This window comes from Bos indicus, chromosome 20 (assembly GCF_029378745.1).
Source record: "Bos indicus isolate NIAB-ARS_2022 breed Sahiwal x Tharparkar chromosome 20, NIAB-ARS_B.indTharparkar_mat_pri_1.0, whole genome shotgun sequence".
Taxonomy (NCBI): Eukaryota; Metazoa; Chordata; class Mammalia; order Artiodactyla; family Bovidae; genus Bos; species Bos indicus.
The window spans coordinates 41100754-41109009 of record NC_091779.1 but is presented as its reverse complement, the minus strand read 5'-3'; the positions used below and the strand labels follow the sequence as shown (position 1 = coordinate 41109009).

The 8256-nt window shown below is 43.9% G+C and overlaps 1 non-coding gene across 1 annotated transcript; it reads right to left on the bottom strand.

Moving 5' to 3' along the window:
* Nucleotides 1-6864: 6864 nt before the first annotated feature.
* Nucleotides 6865-6937, bottom strand: TRNAG-CCC (transfer RNA glycine (anticodon CCC)). Its single transcript has one exon. It is a non-coding gene; the product is annotated as a tRNA-Gly (tRNA).
* Between the last annotated feature and the right edge of the window lie 1319 nt (nucleotides 6938-8256).

Sequence of the window (8256 nt, the reverse complement as noted above, 5' to 3'; positions counted from 1 at the left end):
CTGTTCCTTTACCTGCTGGGTATTTCTCTGTCTCTTCATCTTGTTTATATTGCCGTGTTTGGGGTGTCCTTTCTGTATTCTGGCAGTTTGTGGAGTTCTCTTTATTGTGGAGTTTCCTTTGCTGTGGGTGGGGTTGTACGGTGGCTTGTCAAGGTTTCCTGGTTCTGGTGGGTGGAGCCAGATTTCTTCTCTCTGGAGTGCAATGAAGTGTCCAGTAATGACTTATGAGATGTCAGTGGGTTTGGAGTGACTTTGAGCAACCTGTATGTTGAAGCTCAGGGCTGTGTTTCTGTGTTGCTGGAGAATTTGCGTGGTATGTCTTGCTCTGGAACTTGTTGGCCCTTGGGTGGTGCTTGGTTTCAGTGTAGGTATGGAGGCGTTTGATGAGCTCCTGTCGATTAATGTTCCCTGGAGTCAGGAGTTCTCTTGTGTTCTCAGGATTTGGACTTAAGCCTCCTGCCTCTGGTTTTCAGTCTTACAGTAGCCTCAAGACTTCTCCATCTCCTTTCAAAGACAATGGGCTGCCTTTCTGGGTGTCTGATATCCTCTGCCAGCATTCAGAAGTTGTTCTGTGGAATTTGCTCAGAGTTCAAATTTTCTTTCAATGAATTGGTGGGGGAGAAAGTGGTCTCCCCATCCTATTCCTCAACCATCTTAGGACTGCCCTCATCATTATAAGTTAATTGGTATTATAAGTAATCTAGAGATGACTTAAAATTTAAAGGGCTCAAAAAAAAAAAAAAAAATTTAAAGGGCTCAATCCCTGGGTCGGGAAGATCCCCTGGAGGAGGGCATTGCAACCCACTGCAGTATTTTTGCCTAGAGAAACAAGTGGACAGAGGAGCCCGGTGGGATACAGTTCATAGGATCACAAAGAGTCGGACATGACTGAAGCAATTTAGCATGCACTAACATGCATAGGTTATATGCAAGTACTACACATGTTCTTCACATGTATAAGAGACTTGAGCATTGGAGGATTTTGGTAACTTCAGGGGTCCTAGAACTGGGTCCCTGACAGATACTGAGGGATGCCTGCATTAAAAAAAAATCTAATTCCAACTACCAGTTATAGAGACTACAGAGGACAGAGGAAGATATTTATAACCATATGATGCAAAATCTATGATTGTTGGAAACTATTCAGGATAAACAACTTTGTTACTTCAACAGATAAATAGCAAATGTAATAAAAAGAAATGGAGGGAAAACCTATGATTAAAAGAGATTTTAAAAAAGCAACCATTTGCAATGTGTGGGTATTATTTAGGTTCCACTAAAAAATAAAAACCCCACAAAATGAAAAAAGAAAAATTCATAGCATTTAGGAGACAAATGAAAATTTAAACACTGACAGGGCATTTTACACTATAAAGGATTTTTTTTTCAAATGTGATAATTGTATTGTGGTTATGTTTTAAAAATGTGTCTTTCAGGAATTCCTCAGTGGTCCAGTAGTTGGTACTTGGTGCTTTCACTGTTAGGGCCAGGGTTCAATCCCTGATTGGGGAACTAAGATTTTGCAAGCCACATGGCTCCACCACACACAGAAAATAACCATCTTTTAAAGAAATGTACTCAAACGTTTATGAATAAAATAATATCAAGCCTGAGATTTGCTTCAAAATAGTTTACAGGGAGAGGAAGTGTACCAAAGTGTGGATGGGACAGGATTGATGGATTTCGGATAGGTGATAGGCAAACTGAAGGCTTGCTATACTATTTGGTCTACTTTTGTGTAAGTTACAAATTCTCCATAAATAAAAAGATTTTTAAAATTATGATGTGACCAGCACGATTTAATTATAGTGATTATTTCTACCCCAGCAACTGTGAAAGATTTATTTTAAGAACTTAGAGGTTCACTCAAAAGATAGTTAAAAATTTCAAATGCTAAGAAATTTTCATCACCATTTTCCTCCTCCCACACAACATAATTGATATCCTGGCCACAGAACTTTTGCAAACCCACACACAATTCAAAGTAAATTGTCAGCTCACTCCTGGTTTCTGGCTGTAACTCAAGCCTGATTTGGCCTTATTCCTTCAGGTTCAGAGTTGAAGCCTCAACTGAGATTCACTCCTACTTAGGGGCCAGACATCAAGCTTAAGCAAAATATGGAAGTGAGTATACTACCCACTTCCCAGGAAGCAGCATGCCAAGCTTCCCTGTCCCTCTTCCCTGTCCACCAATTCCTGGAGTTTACTCAAACTCATGTCCATTGAGTCAGTGATGCCATCCAACCATCTCATCCTCTGTCATCCCTTTCTCCTCCTGCCTTCAATCTTTCCCAGCATCAGGGTCTCTTCTAAAGAGTCAGTTCTTCACATCAGGTGGCCAAAGCATTGGAGTTTCAGCTTCATCACCAGTCCTTCCAATGAATATTCAGGACTCATTTCCTTTAGGATTGACTGATTTGATCTTGCTGTCCAAGGGATTCTCAAGAATCTTCTCCAATACCACAATTCAAAAGCATCAATTCTTTGGTGCTCAACTTTCTTTATAGTTCAACCATTTTTCAAAGATAAGTGAAAATGTTAGTCATTCAGTTGTGTTCGACTCTTTGAGACCCCATGGACTGTAGCCCACCAGGCTCCTCAGTTCATGGAATGCTCCAAGCAAGAATAGCAGAGTAGGTAGTCATTCCCTTCTCCATATTCCTCAAGGTATCTTTCAAATTGTGGATTCCAGACATAGTGGACTCCATCCTCAGATCCTTTCTCTCACTACACTGTCTTGAAGTTATACTTGATAACTTCAAGCTCATCCAGTTCATACCTGCAGCTCTGGCCCCTCTCCTGACTTACACAGCCAATGTTCAGGACATTCTCATATAAATGATGGGGAATAGGGTGAATCTTGAATTACCATGTATAAAATAGACCTCAGGATGTTTCCTCAAGACTTATAACCACTTCACTCTGCCCAGCTCAGGGGGTTGTCCTTGATTCTTCTTTCTTCAATCTCCACATTCAAATGCTTAACTGAGTCCTGTTGACTATTTGTTGTTGCTGTTTAGTTGCTAAGTTATGTCTGACTCTGAAATCTCATGGACTGTAGCTTGCCAGGCTCCTCTGTCCATCGGATTTGACAGGCAAGACTACTGGAGTGGATTGCCATTTCCTTCAGGGAATCTTTGAGATCCAGGGATTGAACCCATGTCTACTGCATTGGTCGGTGGAATCTTTAACACTGAGTCACCAGGGAAGGCCCTTGTTGACTCTACCTTCAAACTATTCCCTAAATATGACTACTTCTCACCACTCCTACCACTACCACTTAGTCCTAACCACTCTCTCTCCTCGAGCTACTATAGTAACCTTCTGCCTGGTCTTGCTGCCCCTACCTTGTCCTTTGTATCAGGAAGGATTAAGTTTTAAAGATATCAATCCATTCCCAAGTCAATCCCCTGTTCAACTCTCTCTAGGGGCATCCTTTTCCACATACATAAAATTCAAATTCCTTGCACGGATGACTGGCCACTCTTAAGACCTAGCCCCACCCACCCCCAGTTTCTCACCCTTCTGGACTCATTGTCCTCTAGTCATCAGCCTTCAGGATAGCCTTTGAATGTTTGCTCCTGTCTCAGGATCTTTATATTTGTTCTTCCTATTCTAGATTGACCTTCCTTAAAACGTCTAAGGGCTTTTTTCCTCCCTTGATTTAGGTGTCTACTTAAATTTTAGGTTCTCGGGGATGCCTTCTCTCCACCTTGTGTAAAGAGGCCTATGTCTTCTCACCACTCACCCTGCTTTTTAGCACTTCTCATAGCATTATCACTACTTACAATTATACACTTATGTGTTTTTATTTTCTGTTTCCTCCCTCTCCTCCTCCTAGGAATGTAAGCTTCATGAGGATGAGCATTTTGTCTCTTTTACCTTCGTATCACTAGTGCTTAGCACTGTAGTATTTGCTAAAGGAATGAATCTTCCAATCTGATATATGCCTATCTCCTCTAGCTGCTGCTGCTGCTAAGTCGCTTTAGTCGTGTCTGACTCTGTGTGACCCCATAGATGGCAGCCCACCAGGCTCCCCCGTCCCTGGGATTCTCCAGGCAAGAGCACTGGAGTGGGTTGCCATTTCCTTCTCCAATCTTCTCTAGAGAGTATGAAAATGAAAATGCTGTTTATTATCATACCACTTATCATACTGAGCATCCCAGAACACAGGCACAAGCTCTGGAGCTCATGTGAATTTCCATGTGGGCCCCCATGGATTCCTTTCTCTTGGGAACCTGGTGCCTGGTGCCCTGGGTCTGACAGCTGGCCTCTAGGATTACAACCCACACTTAATTAGAGAGCACTGACTTTACCTTGGGCTTTCCTGGTGGCGCTAATGGCAAAGAATCTGCCTGCCAATGCAGGAGATGTGGTTTTGATCCCTGAGTTGGGAAGATCTGGAGGAGGGCATGGCAACCCACTCCAGTATTCTTGCTAGAGAATCTCATGGACAGAGGAGCCTGGTGGGCTACAGTCTGGGGGAATCACAGAGTCAGACACGACTGAGGTGACTTAGCATGATTTTATCTTAGAACCTGCTTGCTGGTGTTCTAAAAGGAAAGCAGCTCACCTAACAAGAGCCAGTGCATCTCTAAGGGGAGTCTCAAAGGAAAGGATCTTTAGGGAATTCCCTGATGATCCAGTGGTTAAGAGTCTGTGCTTTCACTGCTGTGGGCCTGGGTCAGGGAACTAAGATTCCCACGTGCTGTATGAAGCCAAAAAAAAAGTGTTTTTCAAACGATCTTTAGGTCCAGGTGTCTTGTATCTGTTTCCTGAGGACAGGAGGCTTGTACTAAAAGAAAGAATTAGTCAAGCATAAGAGCTGTAGTGGAGTTAGCAATGGCACCCCACTCCAGTACTCTTGCCTGGAAAATCCATAGACAGAGGAGCCTGGTAGGCTGCAGTCCATGGGGTTGCTAAGAGTCGGGCACTACTGAGCCACTTCACTTTCACTTTTCACTTTCATGAATTGGAGAAGGAAATGACAACCCACTCCAGTGTTCTTGCCTGGAGAATCCCAGGGGAGCGGGGAGCCTGGTGGACTGCCGTCTATGGAGTCACACAGAGTCGGATACGACTGAAGCGACTTAGCAGCAGCAGCAGCAGCAAGAGCTGTAGGTAACAGCATAAGGTGGTTCTGCTTTACAGTCTCATAGAGTTTTACCCAGGTGGGAAGAAAGTGTTTCAAGTCATCAGCAACTGATAGGAGCTATACCTTGCTTCCCCAGAGGTGTGGGAGCTCTTAGAGGGGATGGTGGGAGTCCCTGGCACAGTGGGGAGAGTAGAGACCTGGGCACGAGAATCACAGCACCTATCTGGTGAGGAGTAACTGTTGGAATGACAGGGCAGCTGCATGGCCAACACTGGGGCTGGGGGGGCGCCAATGAAGGAGCTGGATTAGTCAAGCTTCACCGCAATGACTCTGTTTAAACAAAGAAACGAATCCGGGTTTCAGTGGCTTACAGCAATATCAGCGCCATGTCCGTGTTTCTCACTCTAGGGTCTTCAGCTCGGCTGGGGTGGTACTGCTTCACACTGTGGCTTCATGACTCTCCTGTAGATGACACAGGTTCAAGAGGTCAAATCATAAGTCAAGTCATTATACTGTACACCTTAAACATATACAGTGCTGTATATTAATTATAGCTCAGGGAAACTGGAAGGGGAAAAAAAATGAAGAAGAAACCATGCAAGCACATTTATAACCTTTGCTTAGGTGATATTCATTACTGTTCAATTGACGAATGACATAGTCGAAGCCCAGATCCACCGGGCCTGAAAACGTACTGCAATACTACGAAGTCACAAGGCAAAGGCTGTGAATGTTTCATTCTACTGCGGGGAGGGATTGGAGGAGCAGGAACCTAGTCTCCCACAGGGCCCATCAAGGCTGTTTGGAGGAACAAGTGAGTTACCATGGAGACACCTTGAGGGAGCAGAGTGATATCTCAGTGGTAAGGGCACACAGCGGAAGACTGCTTCTTTGTTACTGTTCCTTTGATTCATATTCCTTGATTTTTACCCCTGGGCTAAATATGAGACTGCAGAAGCTTTTGAACCCGTAATTTGTTATGGGACCATGAACTTCTATCTCTTGCAGGAAGCAACAGGGCTGAGGACTTGAACACACAGAGCTGGCAACTTGTGAGATAAAGGGCTATACACCTGTGCAGTCCAATGTGGGAGCCAAGCCTGGTGTGGGAAAAGAAGCACTTGGACCTTCTTCAGGCTTGCTTAAGATTATAGGTGAGACCTTCCTTGTTCTGCGTTTGTGAGTTTGGTTCTGCAGTGTCTCCTCGTTCTAAGAGTTACAGTAACACTCAGTGTAGCTGACATTGCATGGGAATCAAGGTCCTGCATAACTGATGTTTCCATGGAATGGAAACTTGCCCTTTCAAGTGCCAAAACAGTGTTTATTTTTTACCACTTTAAAGAATAGAAATTATTCTAAAACATATAGTTTGTTACCTGTCTTAAAAAATCAAAGGAGTCTAAACTTAATTTGATCCTTCCTTAAAGATTCAGAGTATTTATCTTTATTATTGTGCAACACAGCACAGTTTCTCCTTCTCTGTTTATCTATATTCTTCTTTGTATTCAGCTTTCACTTCCTTTTGGATCATTCGATTCATTTGAGTCCTCAGTTTATTTCCTTGCTTTCGATCTATGGTAGACAAGGAACTCAGTTATCCAGCTCTATTAGAAACATGTTAAGACCCATATATGCAAGGAAAAACAGTATTTGAAAAAAGATGGCATTTAAAAAAAATTATTTATTTGGCTGCTCCGGGTCTTATTTGCAGCATGTGGTGTCTTTAGTTGTGGCATGCAAACCCTTAGTTGTGGGCATGTGGGATTTAATTCCCTGACCAGGGATTGAACCCAGGACCCCTGCAGTGGGAGCACAGAGTCTTAGCCACTGGACCATCAGGGAAGCCCTAAGATGGCATTTTAAATCCATAGGGAATAAATGGAAAGTTAGCCATGCATTTGGGAAAAAAAATAAAATGACCTCCCTAACTCTGTGAACAAAAAAAAGAACAAAGGAATGTCACTCATCCAACAGTTATATACGGTTAAATTGTCACCCACTTTAGCAGTCCTCTGGCAGTACATCCTGAGGGGTATTCAGGGTGTAAAAATAGGATGAGGCAATCTGTGCTTTAGATAAATGGGCCCTGATACAGTTAGACACATACCTCAGGAAGAATTTCAGTGACCCCAGACTCTTCCTATACATCGGAAAGCACTAAAATAATTAACTTGAGATATCTCTTCTTTGAATTAGAGTTAGACAAGGCTGCCGTCCATGTGATCAGATTGGATAGTCTTTGGTGATTATGGTTTTCAGTCTACCCTCTGATGGAAAAGGATAAGAGGCTTATGGAAGCTTCTTGATGGGAGAGACTGACTGAGGGGGAGACTGGGTCTTGCTCTGCTGGGCGTGGTCATGCTCAGTAAATCTTTAATCCACTTTTCTGTTGATGGGCAGGGATGTGTTCCTTCCTTGTTATTTGTCCTGAGGCCAAACTATGGTGAAGGTAATGAAGATAATGGTGACCTCCTTCAAAAGGTCCCATGCACGCACTGCTACACTCAGTGCCCCCAACCCTACAGCAGGCCACCGCTGACCCACGCTTCTGCTGGAGACTCCAACACACTTATGGGCAAGTCTGAGTCAGTCTCTTACGGGGTCACTGATCCTTTCTCCTGGGTCCTGGTGCACACAAGGTTCTTTTTGTGCCCTCCAAGAGCCTGTTTCCCCAGTCCTGTGTAAGTTCTGGCAGCTCGATGGTGGGGTTAATGGCTTATGCCCTACGCAAGTCTACTGCACCCAGAGCCCCTGCCCCTGCAGCAGTCCACTACTACCCGTACCTCCTCAGGGACCCTCAAACACAGTTCTGTCTCAGTCTCTGGGTGGTCTCTGGGCCCTGGTGCACACAAGGTATGTTTGAGCCCTCTGAGCATCTCTAGCAGGCATGGAGTTTGATTCTAAATGCAATTTCGCCCCTCCTACCATTTTGCTGGGGCTTCTCTGCCCTTAGACATGGGGTATCTCCTCACAGTTGCTCCAGCACCATGATAGTCAACAATAGTACAAAATGCAGTACTTGGATGCAATCTCAAAAACAACAGAATGATCTCTGTTCATTTTCAAGGCAAACCTTTCAATATCACAGTAATCCAAGTCTGTGTCCTGACCAGTAATGCTGTAGAAGCTGAAGCTGAATGGTTCTATGAAGACCTACAAGA